Source organism: Cervus canadensis, chromosome 5 (genome assembly GCF_019320065.1).
Source record: "Cervus canadensis isolate Bull #8, Minnesota chromosome 5, ASM1932006v1, whole genome shotgun sequence".
NCBI classification, from domain to species: domain Eukaryota; kingdom Metazoa; phylum Chordata; class Mammalia; order Artiodactyla; family Cervidae; genus Cervus; species Cervus canadensis.
The window spans coordinates 15,786,926-15,806,015 of NC_057390.1; the positions used below are offsets into that span (position 1 = coordinate 15,786,926).

General features: G+C 37.1%; 1 pseudogene; it reads left to right on the forward strand.

The window, feature by feature from the left end:
- The first annotated feature begins 10,378 nt into the window (after positions 1 to 10,378).
- Positions 10,379 to 11,309, forward strand: LOC122441550 (annotated as a pseudogene).
- The last annotated feature ends 7,781 nt before the right edge of the window (positions 11,310 to 19,090 follow it).

Consider the following 19,090-nt stretch of genomic DNA (forward strand, 5'->3'; position numbering starts at 1 on the left):
CTAGAATGAGAAGACAGAAATAAAAAGAATTCAAGACCCAGAAGTAAACACATACATCGACTGTCAACTGTGATTTCACAAGGTTGCCAGTACCACTCAATGGGAATTGAACAGTCTTTTCAACAAGTAGTGCTGAGAAACTGCTTTCAAAATACAAAAAAAAAAAAAAAAAAGAATTCAGCACTGTACCTTACACCATATGTGTTAATTCACTAAAAATATATCAGGGACCAAATGTACAACTAAAAACTCTTAGTGGAAAACTTAGGGAGAAATCTTCATGGTGTTGGATTAATCAGTGGTTTCTTAAAAATGGCAACAAGACCACAAGCAGCAAAACTTAAATAGAAGAATCAAATCCCATCAAAATTAAAAATTCTTGTGCATCAAAGGACACAATCAGGAAAGTGGAAAATATTGATGGTGGGAATATAAAATACTGATAAGTAGCGAGGACACAGTTGATATTTCTCAAAAGTAAAATATATAATTGCCACATGATCCAGCAATTCCTCATCTAGATAAATACTCAAGAGAATTACAAAGATCATTCCAAATAAATGTGTGGAAATGTTCATAGTAGCACTATTTATAATGGCCATAACAATCCACATTTCTAATAATTGATGAATAAATAATGAAAATGTTGTATACCAATATAATAGACTATCATTCAATTATTTTTTAAAAATGAAGTACTAATACATGTTCTAACATAAAGTTTGACAACATGCTAACTGAAAGAACAATGTACATTGTTTGGTTTTGTGTATATGAAATGTCCAGAATAAGCAAATTCAAAGAAATGGAAAACTGATTAGTTGTTTCTGGTTCCTGGGGTGAGAACGAAATGGTAATGCAGTAATTGATTGACAAGAGGTGACAAAAATATTCTACAATTAATTGACAAGTTGACAAAAATATTCAGCAATTAGAAAGTTATAATGTTTACACAACATTGTTAATGTATCAAAAGTCAATGCATTGTACATTTTTAAATGATTTCAATGAAGAATTTTATGTTATATGAGTTATACCTTATTTAAAAAAATAACAAATAAAAATTTTAGCATAAATGAATAACATATCTGAAGTTCTGGAAATCAGTATAATCCATGCAGGAAAAAATTATATATATACATATATATATATGGGGCTTCCCAGGTGGCTCGGCAGTAAAAAATCCTCCTGCCAATACAGGAGACTCAAGACACAGATTCTATCCCTGGCTCAGGAGGATCCCTTGGAGTAGGATATGGCAACCCACTCTGGTTTTCCTGCTGGGATCATCCCACGGGCAGAGGAGCCTGGCAAAAAACAGTCCATGGGGTCGCAAAGAATTGAACATGACTGAGTGAGCACACATACAGATATATACACACACATATCTCATACATATGAAAAATGTTATCTGATATATATAATATTCAGTACATAATACATATTGCATGTGATATATTCATCTAGTACACATGTATGGTAGAAAATAAAGTCCAAAATCAATTATCAAAGGTTTCGACTTATAGAGAAAAATTAAATAGGAAAATTAAACTGAATTAAGTCAAAGACAGAAAACCATGAGAAAATAATAAGAGAAAATGAAAATGAAAAAAAAAGTTGTCTCAAAACATCGATAAATCTGATACAGCCTTAGCAAGAAAAATAAAGGGAAGTGAGAGTAGGAGGAATAAAAGAAGAGAGAAACCAAAAGAGAAGAGACACATTTTCCATATCAAGAAAGAAAACACATATGGCAGTAGAGATTCAGATTCTATAGACATTAATCAGATAATAAGAAATATCATGAACATATCTGAGCCAGGAGATTTAACAATTTACAAATCAACTCATTGCAAAAATACTGCAGAATCCAATTAAAAAAGAAATAAAAAAAAAAAAACTGAATTGCCCAACACTTGTACACTGTTGGTGAGAATGTAATTTCATTCAGCCACCTAGAAATGTTAGAGAGATTTCTCAAAAAACTCAAAATGGAAGTACCACGTGGCCTAGCAATTCTGTCCCTAGGTACATGAACTTGAAAAGAACAAAACACTAAAATGAAATGATACAAGCACTCCAAATCCAAATGTTCAAAACAGCATTATATATAATTGTCAAGATGTAAAACAGCTTAAGTGTCCATACACACACACACACACACACACACAAATACATACACACATACATAAATATATGTTTATATTTATATAAATACACACACACAACAGAGTATGGGTCAGCTCTAAATAAGGGGAAAAAATGCCATTTGTAAGAGGATGGATGTATTTGGAAGACTACGCTCAGTGAATTTCAGACAGAGAATGATAAATGATGCATGATAACACAGATGTGGAATCTAAGAAATAAAACAAACTAATGAATATAACAGCAAAAAAGCAGCAGACTTGCAGGAAACAAGCTAGTGGTTATCAGTGGGGGGGGGGGGGCGGGTATAGAAGTGAGGGTGTGGATTGTACAAACTATTGGGTGTAAAATAGATTTAATGAAGAATTGTACAACATGAGGAATATAGCCAACATTTTCTTTTTTTAATTACTCCAAATTATGTTTTGTTAAGGCAAGCTCTTTTTTTACTGGAGAATAATTGCTTTACTATGTTGTGGTGGCCTCTGCCATACATCAGTGCCATTCTGTCATAAATAAATATATATATATATATTTATAAATATATATAATATATATATTATATATAATAAAATAAAAATAAATAGTCTTATACTAGCTGAAGAAATTAAATTTGTACTTAAAATTCTTCTAAAAAATAATTCTAGGCCCAAAAGTACAAATTCTGCATCCACAAAATTTTTTTAAATAAAAAATATAAATTCTACATAAATTGTTTTGAAAATAGGAAATAGTAAGCACATCATTTCATGCAGCAACATTGCCTAAATGTCAGATCACATGAAAAGAAAGAAAATGACAATTATCTCTTACGAACATAGGCACAACTATATTAAACATGTTAAATGAAATTTGTCAATTTATTTAATAATAATTCACCATGACCATGTGTGAAAAGTAATTGAAAGTGTTAATCACTCAATCATGTCCAAATCTTTGCAACCCCATGAACTGTAGGCTCCTCTGTCCATGGAACTCTCCAGGCAAGACTACTGGAGTGGATTGCCATGCCTTTCTCCAGGGAATCTTCCTGACGCAGGGATTAAACTTGAGTGTCCTGCATTGCAGGCAGATTCTTTACCATATGAACCACCAGGGAAGCCAAATGGGTTATACCAAAAATAAACCATTGCTGAAAATAAAAAGAAAAAAAATAATCAAATATATTCACTCTGTGTGTGTGTGCATGTGTGCTCAGTGGTGTCCAATTCTTTGAGATCCCTTGGACTCTAGCCCTCCAGGCTCCTTTGTCCACTGAGCTTTCCAGGCAAGAATACTGGAGTGAGTTGCCATCTCCTTCTTCAGGGGATCTTCCTGACCCAGGGATTGAACCCACCTCTCTTGTATCTCCCACATTAGTAGGTGGATTCTTTACCACTTTATATTCACTAAACTAGTAAAATAAAGAAGAAGAATAGCAAGATAATTTCAATAGATGTTTACTAGTTACTGTAGTTCTATTTAGATTTATGAATAAAAAAAAAAACATACCAAGTGGGGAAAGGGAAAATTACTCAGTCTGATAAAGAGCATCTGTTTAAAACCTAAGGCCATCATTACAGTTAAAAGTTAATTCTAAGACTGGAAATAAGACAAGTCTCCCCCTCTAAATTCTCTTTTGCATTGTACTCTATATTCCAGTTGTTAAATTTTAAATAAAGCCTCAACAAAATACTCATTAATTAAATCCAACAACACATTAAAAGGATTATACATCATGATCAAGTGGGATTTATCTGAGGAATGCAAGAATTCTTCAATGTATGGAAATCAATCAATGTGATATAGCATATAAAGTAATTGAAGAATAAAAAACATATGGTCATCTCCAAAAATGCAGGAAAAAACCTTTGGACAAAATTCAACAATCGTTTACAATTTAAAAAATCTCCTGAAAATGGTCATAGAGGGAATATACCTCAACATAATGAAGGCCTTATACAAAAAACAAACAAACAAAACACAGTAAACAGCATTCTCAGTGATGAAAAACTGAAAACATTTCTTCTCAGATCATTAACAAGACAAGGATGTCCACTCTCACCACTATTATTCAACATAGTTTTGGTAGTCCTAGCCATGACAATCAGAGAGAAAAGAAATAAAAGATATCCAAATGGAAAAAAAAAGAAAAACCATGACTGTTTGCAGATGATTTGACACTGTACATAGAAAATCTACAAGATGCCAAGAGAAAACTATTAGAACTAATCAATACATTTGGTAAAGTTGAAGGGTACAAAATTAATTCACAGAAATCTCTTGCATCCGTATACAGTAACAACAAAAGATCAGAAAGGGAAATTAAGGAAATAATCCCACTTACTACTGCAACAAAATGAATGAAATAGCTAGGAATAAAAATACCTAAGGAGGCAAAAAACTATACTCAGTAAAGTATAATATATTGATAAAAGCAATCAAGATTCACAAACAGATGGGGAGATACACCATATTCTTGGATTGGAAGAATTAGTATTGTGAAAATAGTTATACCACCCAAAGGAATTTTCAGATTCAATGCAATCTCTATCAAATTACCAATGTCATTTTTCACAGAATTAGAAAAAAAATAAATTTTCAATGTGTCTGGAAACACAAAATGCCTTGAGCAACCAAAGCAAACCTGAGAAAGAAAAGCAGAGCTAGAAGAATCATGCTGCCTGACTTCAGACTACACTACAAAGCTACAATAATCAAGACAGCATGTACCGGCACAAGGAAGAAATATAGATCAATAGAGAGTTAAACCCACACAACCATAGTCACTCTACGATAAAAGCAGGCAAGAATATGCACAACAGAGAAAAGAGAATCTCTTCATTAAGTGGTGCTAAAACTGAGGAACTTCATGTAAAAGAATGAAATCGGAACACTTCTTAACACCATACACAAAGATAAACTCAAAGTAGATCAAATACCTAAATGTAAAGCTAAACACTATAAAACTCTTTGAGGAAAATATAGGCAAAACATTGTTTGACAAAAATCACAGCAAGATCTTTTTTGACACCCCCCCCCCGCCAAGATTAATGGAAATGAAAACAAAGCAAACAAACAAACAAACAAAAATGCAATCTAATTAAACTTCAGTTTTTGCACAACAATGGAAATCATAAATAAGATGAAAGGATAAAATCTCTCAAAATGGGAGAAAATGTTTGCAAATGAAGCACCTGTCAAAGGATTAATCTCCAAAATACACAAAGATCTCATGCAACTCAATATCAAAGAAACAAACAACTCTATCCAAAAAATGGGCAGAAAAATTAAATATATATTTTTCCCAAGAAGACATACAAATGGCCAACACACACGTGAGAGGTTGCTCAACGGCACTAATTATTAGAGAAATGCAAATCAAAACTACAATGAGTTCTCACCTCATACTAGTCAGAATGGCCATCACCTAAAAATCTACAAAAAATAAGTGTTGGAGAGGATGTGGTGGGAATGTAAACTGATGCAGCCACCATGAAGAATAGTGTACTGGTTCCATAAAAATCTGAAAATAGAACTACCATAGTAATCGTACTCTTGGGCCTATACCCAGAGAAAACCGTAATTCTGAAAGACACGCACTCCAATGTTCTTGCAGCACTATTTACAATACTCAGGACATGGAAGCCCATCAAAAGAAGAATGAAAAACAAGATGTGGTACATATCTACAATGGAATATTATTCAGCCATAAAAAGGAACAAACTTGTGCCATTTTCAGAGACATGGACAGGACTAGAAACTGTCACATAGGATGAAGTATGTCAGAAAGAGAAACACTAATATCATATAATATTGCTTATGAGTGTAATCTAGGAAAATAATACAGATGAACTTATTTGCAAAGCTGAAATTGACATACAGACATGGAAAACAAACATACAGATACCAAGGGGGGAGGGGATGGTGGGATGAATTGGGAAATTCAGACTGACATATCTATATTAAGTGGAAAGGAAATCTAAAAACAAATAAATAAATAAAGAGGGTATATATGTATATGCATACCCAATTCACTTTACTGTATAGCAGAAAGCAACATGATGTTGTAAAGCAACTACTCCAATTAAAAGTAAATTAAAGAAACAAAACCAATGCCATTAATTTTATGCCCTCACTGCTTTGGCTCGCAGGTAGTAGATACTAGTCTCTAATATGGATAAGACGGAAGTTATCTCTCTGACATGAGTGCACAGTTTAACTATATCACAGGTCCCCATGCTGTAATTATGCCATAATTACTTTTCACATAACATTCAGCCTTCTTGGAAAGCCTGGTTCAGATAGAGAAAGGGGACTCACACATTTTGGTTGCAAGTGCAGGGAATACAATTCCCCACTCAAGAATGAATGTTTTTCAAGTATGTCTCTCCAGAATACTAGCTTCTAAGACAAAGCCATTGCATCAAAGGATATAATTTATTCCTGGGAGGGAAAATAGAAGCTACAAGACAACGTTCTTGAACCTTAATGGAACTTCTTTAAATATCTATGCATTGCAGGTTAAAATGTTTTGTTTTGTTTTGTTTTGTTTTGTTTGACTGTTTACATCTATATAGAGAGATTCATCACAGATGGAGTGATCCATTTGAATGTGTTTTCACCACACATATTACCTCCTGCCCATGGGTCCAGAGTCATCTATGGAAGATCATTTCTCCTCAGTGTTCCAGATAAGCCCATTCTAAATGCAAGTCCAGGGTTTTCTGTAAAAAAAATTTTGAGGCTTTGGGCTAGAAGAAAATATTTAGACTTACAAAATGACATTTTTCAAATGTTGATTTGATATGAGATTATCTAAATATCTTTAGATGACTCCAGGCATTGGTGATGGACTGGGAAGCCTGGTGTGCTGCAGTCCATGGGGTTGCAAAGAGTCAGACACAACTAAGCAACTGAACTGAACTGTCTAAATACTGCAAGTTACTTATCTCAAGAGGATGTCAGCTTGAAGATGGGATTATATTTGAGCACTCACAATTATCCGTAAGTTCTACCACTAAAAGGTAAGATTTTCAATAGTGTTGATGACTATAAAAGATTGTCAGTTTTCATACAGAGTTAGCATTATGTTTCCACACTTCTCAAATATACTAATAGAGCATTTTACCTTCAAGAAATAGTTGGTAAATGTACATAAACTAATTTGACAAATGAAAATGTTGGGGCTCATAGAGATTAAGAAATTTATAAAATCCAGCTCCCTAACACCATATACCTTTCTTTCATCATAAGATACTTCCTTTAGTAACTGAAACCAATTAGCAGAATCAAAAGCATGTAAATACAAAAAATATTTTCACACACAAAAATATATAATGTGAATATTAAATGATAGAAATCATAACCTGTTTATTCGAAACCCAAACATGAAGAACTTTTCTTGAGATCAACTACTATGAATAGTATGGATCTCTGTGGCTTCTTTGGGGCTTCCCTGGTGGCTCAGAAGGTAAAGGATCTGCCTGCAATGTGGCAGACCTGGATTCGATCCCTGGGTTGGGAAGATCCCCTGGAAGAGGGCATGGCAATCCACTCACTCCAGTATTCTGCCTGGAGAATCCTACAGAGCCTTGTGGGCTACTGTCCACAGGGTCACAAACTGTTGGACACAGCTGAGTGAAAAGTAAAATTGAAGATGATTTTTCCTTACTTTGTTGCATAGTTAGATGTTTCTCTGTATTATTTATCAGAATGTCAATTATTCCTGAGTGAATAAACAGTCACAAAAATAAGTGAAGTTCCTTTGTCTGCCCTCACCAGTGTGGGGGATATGTTTCCTCAGTCAGTTCTCATTATAGCCAGTGAGGTGGATACCATGCTCACTTTATTTTAGACAAAACAAGGATGTAAAGTGCCAAGAAACACATCTTAGATACAAGAAGTTGAAAGTGGGTAAAAGCAAGATTCTTATCTGGCCTTTCTGATTCACAAAACAACACACTTCAGCACTGAGATTGTCATTTTTCATATTTTGCAGAAAAGTTTGTAGGATCATGCTTTGGAGGGGAACTGGAGAGAGAAGAAATGAGGTAAAGGAATACAGAGATAAAATGGACCTACCACAAAAGCAACACCGCATGGTTATTAACAGTTGAGGTTAAACATTATGCTGTGTGTGTGCATGTGTATGGGTATTTGTGTATCTGTTGATGAATTTGCTTCCTAGATACTTGCCCCTGAAATTTTATTAAAGCAATTAGTCAATATGGTCATATAAAATTTAGTTCACTAGTTAAATCTTGTTTATTATGACATAATAATACAGAGCATGGGTTAAGAATGTGGGGGGGAAAAGGTCTAATCATGGTTAAATCTTTATTATTTGCTTGATCTTGGGCAAGATCCTTAAGTTCTCTATGCTTCTATTTCTTAATGTGTAAAATGAGCATAAAATGAGAGTAGTAACTGTCTAAGAAGTTTGTTATAAGAATTAAACACTTAACATCTTCAAAAACTGAAAGCACAGTAACTGCTCAGTAAGTTTCAATTATTATTATTATCATCATGATTGTCTCAGATTGCTTCTCATTTGCAAAACTGTGAAATAATATTGAAAGGTTGTTGCTGAATGATAAGACGCCAGGAGTCTTGGCCTCCGGAGGAGACGAATTCAATCCGGGGCCAGAGATGAGGCTGGATCATTCAGAGCTTTTGTGTAATAAAGTTTTATTAAAGTATAAAGGAGATAGAGAAAGTTTCTGATATAGGCATCAGAAGGGGGCAGAAAGAATACCCCCCTTCTAGTCTTTAGCTGTATGTTATATAGTCACTCACAGTCTGTTAATGAAAAGAAAGGAATGTCTTAGAATTTAGAATGGCACCAGATAATTCATCCCTGGCCATAAAATGATTGACTTGAATCTTGTAGAAGGGCAGATTACCAACAAATAGTTTCGTTTACATAGATTAGGGGAACAATATCTGAGTAAGTAGGTTAGGCCATTTGGCAAGGAACTTAGAGTCTGGGGTAAATGCATAGCACATTAACATAGTTTAAGACAAACATTTCCATAAGAAAAAGAAATGTATTGATTAACTCAAGGTTTGAGAATAGTTAGCTTCAGGTGAAACCAGGTGTCATGGCAACACAGCATTTTAAGAGAAACCTCCTTTTAAATTTGTATAGAGAAGAAAAAAAATATCGCTGGTTTCTTTCCTCCTGCTGCTTAAGAGAGATAAAAATGTCTGGCACTTGCAGCCTATTTCCTCCATTTGGAGACCCCTGGCCTTCCTGCCTGTTACCCTTTCAATATCACACATACGGGTTTCTGCCATGCCATGAATATAACAATCTATCATTAAAATTATATTAGCTCTTACAAACTTGTTGGGTTTAGGCAAAATACTTCATCAAATCTATTGCAGTAGCTCCTGTATCCTTTCATTACTTTCCCATCAGCAATACCCTGGCTTCCCCAGTGGTTCAGTGGTCAAGAACCCACCTGCCATGCAGGAAACATAGGTTCAATCCCTGGGTCAGGAAAATTCGCTGGAGGAGGACATGGCAATCCTCTCCAGTATTCTTGCCTGGAGAATCCCATGGACAGAGGAGCCTGGCAGGCTATGGTCATAGGGTCACAAAGAGTCGGACAACTGAAGCATCTAAGCACACACACATACACACAGCAATAACCTATTACACTTTATGTCAACACATAAAGAGTATGATACTGGGATTGCTTTCTCTGGTTTCTGTCTCCAAACAGAATCTCAACCCACTTCATTCAGTCACATGAACATCTTCTCTAGAGTTATATTGGTGATTTCCACTTTTTCAGTCCCTCTTTGGTTTTATAGTCATATTATCAATTACCATTTCTGATTTCCCCTTTCCTAAAAATAAATGGAAAATTCCTTAGCTTTGCATGCATAGCCTTACACATATTTTCTACCTCTCTTTTTAGTTTCCCACTATGTATAAGATCTACTGTTTCACGTTATGCTCAGAGTCATCTTGCATAATTAAGTGTCCACAGATCAACTCCTGCCTCCGCATCAAGATCTTTATGTCTATACTATAAAAATCCCATTGCCCAGGAGAGACTTTGAGTAATCTTCAAGAGATCAGACCAGTTTTTCTATCTAAAAAAAAAAAGAAAATCATAAGCATTCAGAACTCCATAGAATTTAGGCATTTACTATTTATAACATTGACAGACAATGAATTCAAGGTTGAGCTAATGAAATGTGACTTTTTCAAGTAACATGAATTAATCTTAATCTGAGATACATGGAGAATAGAAGCAATGTGACAGAGTTTGTTCTATTGGGGCTCTCACAGAATCCAAAGATACAGAAAATCATTATTTGTTGTGTTTTTGATTGTCTACATTGTCTCTATTGTGGAAATGTGCTCACTATGGTCACCAACAAAACCAGTTCATTATTGGAGTCCCCCATGTACTGTTTCCTGGCTCATCTCTGGTTCATCGATGCCTGCTATTCCTGTGTCAATACCCCTAAAGTGATCATAGATTCACTCTATGAGAAGAAAATGAGTCCTTTCTATGAATGCATGATGCAGATCTTTGGGGAACATTTATTTGCAGGTGCTGACATCATTCTGCTTACTGCAATGGCATATGACCACTATGTGGCCATTTGTAAGCCCTTGAATTATACTACTATCATGAACTGGAAGGCTTGTGGCCTTTTAGTAGGAGTGTCATGGGTGGGAGGCTTTCTTCATGCAACCATACAGATTCTCATCATCAAATTACCCTTCTGTGGCCCTAATGTCATAGACCACTTTATGTGTGATCTGAACCCTTTGCTTGATCTTGCCTGCACTGATAGCCACTCTAGGACTCTTTGTTGCTGCCAACAGTGGTTTCATCTGCCTGCTAAACTTTCTTCTCTTGACTGGCTCCTATGCAGTCATTCTGCACTCCTCAAAAACCCAGAGTGTGGAAACTTGGCAAAAAGCTCTCTCCACCTGTGTCTCCCATATCACAGCAGTCATATTTTTCTTCTTACCCTGCATATTTGAGTACCTGAGACCAGAAACTAGCTTACCTATTGATAAAGCAGTATTCTACACTATGTTAATGCCCATTTTAAATCCCTTAATCTATACTTTGAGAAATGACCAGATGAAAAATGCCATTAGGAAACTGTGTAGTAGGAAAGTGATTTCAGGTGATCAATATGATGTGTGAGAAGGGGAGGAGCCAAGATGGCGGAGGAGTAGGACGGGGAGACCACTTTCTCTCCTACAAATTCATCAAAAGAATAACTAAACGCAGAGCAAACTTCGCAAAACAACTTCTGATCGCTAGCTGAGGTCATCAGGCGCCCAGAAAAGAAGCCCATTGTCTTCGAAAGGAGGTAGGACAAAATATAAAAGATAAAAAGTGAGACAAAAGAGCTAAGGACGGAGATCCGTCTGGGAAGGGAGTCTTAGGCGGCAATGCTTGGGGTAGGCTCCGGGCCTGAGTGCCCTGAGGACAATCAGAGGGAGCTTCTGTGAGCTGCCAACTTGAACTGTGGGAGACCAAGAGAGAGAGAGTAAATTAACCGGCCCGAACACACTGCCGGCCGTTCGCAGAACAAAGAGACCGAGAAAATCCAGAGAAGAGCTCGCAGGCTGCAGGCTGGCCCAGCCCCGCCGGAGGCAGGAGGCAGGGGGGAGGGGAAGGTCGCGGCGAGACACAGGGCGCAGGCACCCGACCGGCGCGGGGCGGGGACTGGGGCTGGGGACGCGGAGGGCGGAAGGCGCGCGCCCGACTGGCACCAGCGGAAACTGAGACTGGGTCCGTGGAAGGGAGTGGGCGCGCCACACCTGGGGAGAGTGCGCCCACCAAGCCCCTGGCTGCCTGGACCGCTCTGACGGGGAAGGCACAGAGAGCAGGCGCAGCTTTTCTCTCCGCGCTTTTGTGGAGCACCCGAGGGCTGGAGCCTCGCGCAGCGCGGGCCGCGCTCCATATAGAACAGCCGGGAGCCTGAGCAGCGCAGACGGAGAAAGCGGCGTCAACTCCTCCCGGCAGCGCCAGCCCCTCCCGGTGCGCAAGCCCGTCCCCACAGCGCCAGCCCCTCCCCACAGCACCAGCCCCTCCCCGCAGAGCGACAGAACTAGCTACCTGAATAAGAGTCCACCTCTTCCCGCCTGTGTCAGGGCGGAAATGAGGCTCTGAAGAGACCGGCAAACAGAGGCTAAATAAACAAAGGGAACCGCTTCAGAAGAGACTGGTGCAACAGATTAAAATCCCTGTAGAAAACACCGACTACACCGGAAGGGCCCTGTAGATATCGAGAAGTGTAAACTGGAACGAGGAGCTATCTGAAACTGAGCCGAACCCACACTGACCACAACAGCTCCAGAAAAACTCCTAGATATAATTTTACTTTTTTCTCTTTTTTTTTCTTTTTTTATTTTTTATTTTTTATTCTTTCTCTTTTATTTTCCTTTAAAATTCCCTATTACTCCCCCATTACTCCTTAACTTTCATTTCCATAGATTTTTACAATTTTTTTAATTAGGAGAAAAAAAATTTTTTTTTTCTTTCTTTTTTCTTTTTTTTTCTTTCTTCTTTTTTTTCTTTCCTTTTTCTCTTCTATTTTCTATTTTTCTTTTTCTCTTATTTCTTTTAAAGTCCTCTAGTACTCCTCTACTACTCCTTAATTTTCATTTTCAATACACTATAACCTTACAAAAAAAAAAAAGAAGAGAAGCCCTATTTTTAAACTGAACATTATTCCCTCCCAATCTTGACTCTCTGTTTTCTACCTCAGAACACCTCTATTTCCTCCTTTCCCCTTCTCTTCCCAATCCAAGTCTGTGAATCTTCGTAGGTGACTGGGCTACGGAGAACATTCTGGGAACAGACAACTGCGTAGATCTGTCTCTCTCCTCTTGAGTCCCCCTTTTTCTCCTCCTGCTCATCTCTATCTCCCTCCTCCCTCTCCTCTTCTTCATGTAACTCTGTGAAACTCTCTGGGTGTCCCTAACGGGGGAGTATCTTTTCGCCATTAACCTAGAAGTTTTCTGATTAGTGCTGTATAGTTGGAGAAATCCTGAGACTACAGGAAGAATAAAACTGAAATCCAGAGTCAGGAGACTTACGCCCAAAACCTGAGAACACCAGAAAACTCCTGACTACATGGAACTTTAAGTAATAAGTGACCGTCCAAAAGCCTTCATACCTACACTGAAACCAACCACCACCCAAGAGCCAATAAGTTTTAGAGCAAGGCACACCATGCAAGTTCTCCAGCAACGCAGGAACATAGCCCTGAACGTCAACATACAGGCTGCCCAAGGTCACACCTAACACATAGACCCATCTCAAAACTCATTACTGGGCACTCCATTGCTCTCCAGAGAGAAGAAATCAAGTTCCACGCACCAGAACACTGACGCAAGCTCCCCTAACCAGGAAACCTTGACCAGCCAATCGTCTAACCCCACCCACTGGGTAAATCCTCCACAATAAAAAGGAACCACAGACCACCAGAATACAGAAAGCCCAGTCCAGACACAGCAATCTAAACAAGATGAAAAGGCAAAGAAATACCAAAGAGTTAAAGGAACATGAAAAATGCCCACCAAGTCAAACAAAAGAGGAGGAGATAGGGAATCTACCTGAAAAAGAATTTAGAATAATGATAATAAAAATGATCCAAAATCTTGAAAACAAAATGGAGTTACAGATAAATAGCCTGGAAGCAAAGATTGAAAAGATATAAGAAATGTTTAATAAAGACCTAGAAGAAATAAAAAAGAGTCAATTAAAAATGAATAATGCAATGAATGAGATCAAAAACACTTTGGAGGGAACCAAGAGTAGAATAACGGAGGCAGAAGATAGGATAAGTGAGGTAGAAGATAAAATGGTGGAAATAAATGAAGCAGAGAGGAAAAAAGAAAAAAGGATCAAAAGAAATGAGGACAACCTCAGGGACCTCTGGGACAATGTGAAACGCCCCAACATTTGAATCATAGGAGTCCCAGAAGAAGAAGACAAAAAGAAAGGCCATGAGAAAATACTCGAGGAGATAATAGCTGAAAACTTCCCTAAAATGGGGAAGGAAATAGTTACACAGATCCAAGAAACACAGAGAGTCCCAAACAGGATAAACCCAAGGCAAAACACCCCAAGACACATATTAATCAAATTAACAAAGATCAAACAAAAGAACAAATATTAAAAGCAGCAAGGGAAAAACAACAAATAACACACAAAGGGATTCCCATAAGGATAACAGCTGATCTATCAATAGAAACCCTCCAGGCCAGAAGGGAATGTCAGGACGTACTGAAAGTAATGAAAGAGAATAACCTACAACCTAGATTACTGTATCCAGCAAGGATCTCATTCAGATATGAAGGAGAATTCAAAAGCTTTACAGACAAGCAAAACCTGAGAGAATTCAGCGCCACCAAACCAGCTCTTCAACAAATGCTAAAGGATCTTCTCTAGACAGGAAATGCAGAAAGGTTGTATAAACGTGAACCCAAAACAACAAAGTAAATGGCAACGGGACCACACCTATCAATAATTACCCTAAATGTAAATGGGTTGAATGCCCCAACCAAAAGACAAAGATTGGCTGAATGGATACAAAAACAAGACCCCTATATATGCTGTCTACAAGAGACCCACCTCAAAACAAGAGACACATACAGACTAAAAGTGAAGGGCTGGAAAAAAATATTTCATGCAAACGGAGACCAAAAGAAAGCAGGAGTCGCAATACTCATATCAGATAAAATAGACTTTCAAATAAAGGATGTGAAAAGAGACAAAGAAGGACACTACATAATGATCAAAGGATCAATCCAAGAAGAAGATATAACAATTATAAATATATATGCACCCAACATAGGAGTACTGCAATATGTGCGGCAAACGCTAACGAGTATGAAAGAGGAAATTAATAGTAACACAATAATAGTGGGAGACTTTAATACCCCACTCACAACTATGGATAGATCAACTAAACAGAAAATTAACAAGGAAACACAAACCTTCAATGACACAATGGACCAGCTAGACCTAATTGATATCTATAGGACATTTCACCCCAAAACAATCAACTTCACCTTTTTCTCAAGTGCACACGGAACCTTCTCCAGAATAGATCACATCCTGGGCCATAAATCTGGTCTTGGAAAATTCAAAAAAATTGAAATCATTCCAGTCATCTTTTCTGACCACAGTGCAGTAAGATTAGATCTCAATTACAGGAAAAAATTGTTAAAAATTCAAACATATGGAGGCTAAATAACACGCTTCTGAATAACCAACAAATCATAGGAGAAATCAAAAAAGAAATCAAAATATGCATAGAAATGAATGAAAATAAAAACACAACAACCCAAAACCTATGGGACACTGTAAAAGCAGTGCTAAGGGGAAGGTTCATAGCATTACAGGCTTACCTCAAGAAACAAGAAAAAAGCCAAATAAATAACCTAACTCTACACCTAAAGCAATTAGAGAAGGAAGAAATGAAGAACCCCAGGGTTAGCAGAAGGAAAGAAATCCTAAAAATTAGGGCAGAAATAAATGCAAAAGAAACTAAAGAGACCATAGCAAAAATCAACAAAGCTAAAAGCTGGTTTTTTGAAAAAATAAACAAAATTGACAAACCATTAGCAAGACTCATTAAGAAACAAAGAGAGAAGAACCAAATTAACAAAATTAGAAATGAAAATGGAGAGATCACAACAGACAACACTGAAATACAAAGGATCATAAGAGACTACTACCAGCAGCTCTATGCCAATAAAATGGACAACTTGGATGAAATGGACAAATTCTTAGAAAAGTATAACCTTCCAAAACTGAACCAGGAAGAAATAGAAGATCTTAACAGACCCATCACAAGCAAGGAAATCGAAACTGTAATCAAAAATCTTCCAGCAAACAAAAGCCCAGGACCAGATGGCTTCACAGCTGAATTCTACCAAAAATTTAGAGAAGAGCTAACACCTATCTTACTCAAACTCTTCCAGAAAATTGCAGGGGAAGGTAAACTTCCAAACTCATTCTATGAGGCCACCATCACCCTAATTCCAAAACCAGACAAAGATGCCACAAAAAAAGAAAACTACAGGCCAATATCACTGATGAACATAGATGCAAAAATCCTTAACAAAATTCTAGCAAACAGAATCCAACAACATATTAAAAAAATCATACACCATGACCAAGTGGGCTTTATCCCAGGAATGCAAGGATTCTTTAATATCTGCAAATCAATCAATGTAATACACCACATTAACAAATTGAAAGATAAAAACCATATGATTATCTCAATAGATGCAGAGAAAGCCTTTGACAAAATTCAACACCCATTCATGATTAAAACTCTCCAGAAAGCAGGAATAGAAGGAACATACCTCAACATAATAAAAGCTATATATGACAAGGGTGAAGAGAATGGTGAGGGATAAGAAGATGGCAACTGAATTGGAATTCACAGAGAACTCCACCAGTCACAGCTAGTTTTGGCCTCCAATCTTTCCTTTAGACTTCTTCTAAGACTTCTAAAATTTCTTCTAGTCTGGTACTTTATGGCAATAGGGGTCTTCAAAAGTGTGCCTTTTAAAATTAGTGTGCATTAGTTGTTGAAGGAATTCCTCTAATCAATTTTTATAACAGTGGATTTTTAAATTAAACAAATTGCTATATAAAAGGATAGAATTTCACTTACAAACATTAATGTGTTTTCAGCATCCTGTTTTTAGATTTGCATACCATGCATCTATTTGGCAGGTGTTTTCAAAGATGTTGAGCATAGTGCTACATCCTGGAAAGTGAATTCTAGAAAGGACATCCAATGAATAGGTAACTAATATTAGTTAAATATTTATTTGGTGGCTTAGTATATAATATTGTCATATTTTTAACAATAAAATCTTGTAGACCCTTGAGCAAATAAAACAAATTATAATAGAAAAAATTATTGGTTGTTTGTTTTCTCATGACAGAAGATGGGGTTTCTTCCCTATGTCTCTTGAGTTTTTGTCTTTGGCTGTGACACAAGACAGATTAACAGGAGAAACAAACACAAATTTTAATTCATGCCTAAGGAGGCGTCAGAAATGGGACCTAAGAAGTGGCCACAGAAGGCAGAGGGAAAGAAATAATATATTTGTGACATTTCCTTACTGCATAAAGTAAAAAGACATTATACGGGGTTATGAGCTTGCTAGATTCCATTCCCTACCATAAACACATGGGGATTTCTGTTAAAATTTTAGTCTTTCTGACATTTTTGTTCAATTACTCACTCATGTCCAACTCTTTGCCACCCTATGGACTGCAGCATGCCAGGTTTCCCTGTCCTTGACCATCTCCTGGAGTTTGCTCAAACTCATAGTCATTGAGTCAGTGATGCCATCCAACCATCTCATCCTCTGTCATCCCCTTCTCCTGCCTTCAATATTTCCCAGCATCAGGGTCTTTCTGACATTACTTATTTTCTTGTTAATGCATGATTATTAATGACACAAGTAAAATTCCAAGATGTATAAAAATCACATACATAGTTGAATAAGAAGATAGTCTTTGAATTTAATTCAATAACTGTTTATTAATCTCTTAATTTGCATGGGCACATTGCTAAAAAAGAGACATATACAAAAATAAAGATATATAACATATAAGCTTCTGTCTTAGTCAAACTGTAAAAACACAGTTCATAACAAGAAACACTAGGATGGAGTATAGAACTATTTGAAATAGACTGAATACACAGTTGATAGCAACAAAAAGCAGGACAGGAATCAGAAATACTGGTCTATTGATAGATACACAACATCTTTTGAATAAGAAAATGAGTGTGAACTATATGTAAGACAAGGACATTAAAACATAAGGGTGAAGGCATTATAACTAGAGATACAGAAATAAAATCATATGAATGAGATTTTAGTGTATGTGTGGAGAACAGAGAGAGGTCCAAACAAACTGGGTGAAAGTATCCATGCAAAGGGAAATATCGGAAGAAAATGTAGGAAAGACAAAGAATGCTAGCCATGAGTTTCTGTTATGCCATATGCTCTGCTAAAACTTCACATTGGTTAGCTGAAGGAATATTAGCTTCTTTGTGGAGTGCAAATAATACTCATTTCATAGATTTTTGAAGAGAGAGGATGCATATAATTAAAGCAAATTGCCAAGACTCAGAGACATGCGTGCATGCTAAGTCACTTCTGTCACGTCCAACTCTTTGCAGCCCCATGGACTGAGTCTGACAGGCTCCTCCGCCCATGGGATTCTTCAGGCAAGAATACTGGAGTGGATTGCCATGTTCCTTTTAGGGGATCTTCCCAATGCAGAGACTGAACCCAAGTCTCCTGCAGCTCCCTCATTGCAGGTGGATTTTTTATCTCTGAGCCACCAGGGAAGCCCAGGTCTACCTGACCCAAAGCCTATTAATGGAACAAGGTACTTTATATTGCTGTAATGACTTTTTATTTAATTTTTAATTGTAGGATAATTGCTTTGCAATGTTTAATTGGCTTCTGCCATACTTCAACATGAATCATCCATGTTGTTGTAATTGTTGTTCAGTCGATAAGTACTTTCTCACTCTTTGTGACCCATGGAGTGCAGCATGCCAGGTTTCCCCGTCCTTTACTATGTCCCGGAGTTTGCTCAAACTCATGGACATTGAGTCCATGATGCCATTCAACCATCTCATCATTTGTTGCCCCCTTCTCCTCCTACCTTCAATCTTTCCCAGCATCAGAGTCTTTTCCAATGAGTTGGCTCTTCTTATCAGGTGGCCAAAGTGATGAAACTTAATCTTCAGCATCAGTCCTTCCAATGAATATCCAGGATTGAGTTCTTTTAGGATTGACTGGTTTGATCTTCTTGCTGCCCATGGGACTCTCAAGAGTCCTCTCCAGCTCCACAGTTCAAAAGCATCAATTCTTCAGTGTTCAGTTTTCTTTATGATACAACTCTCACATCCATACATAACTACA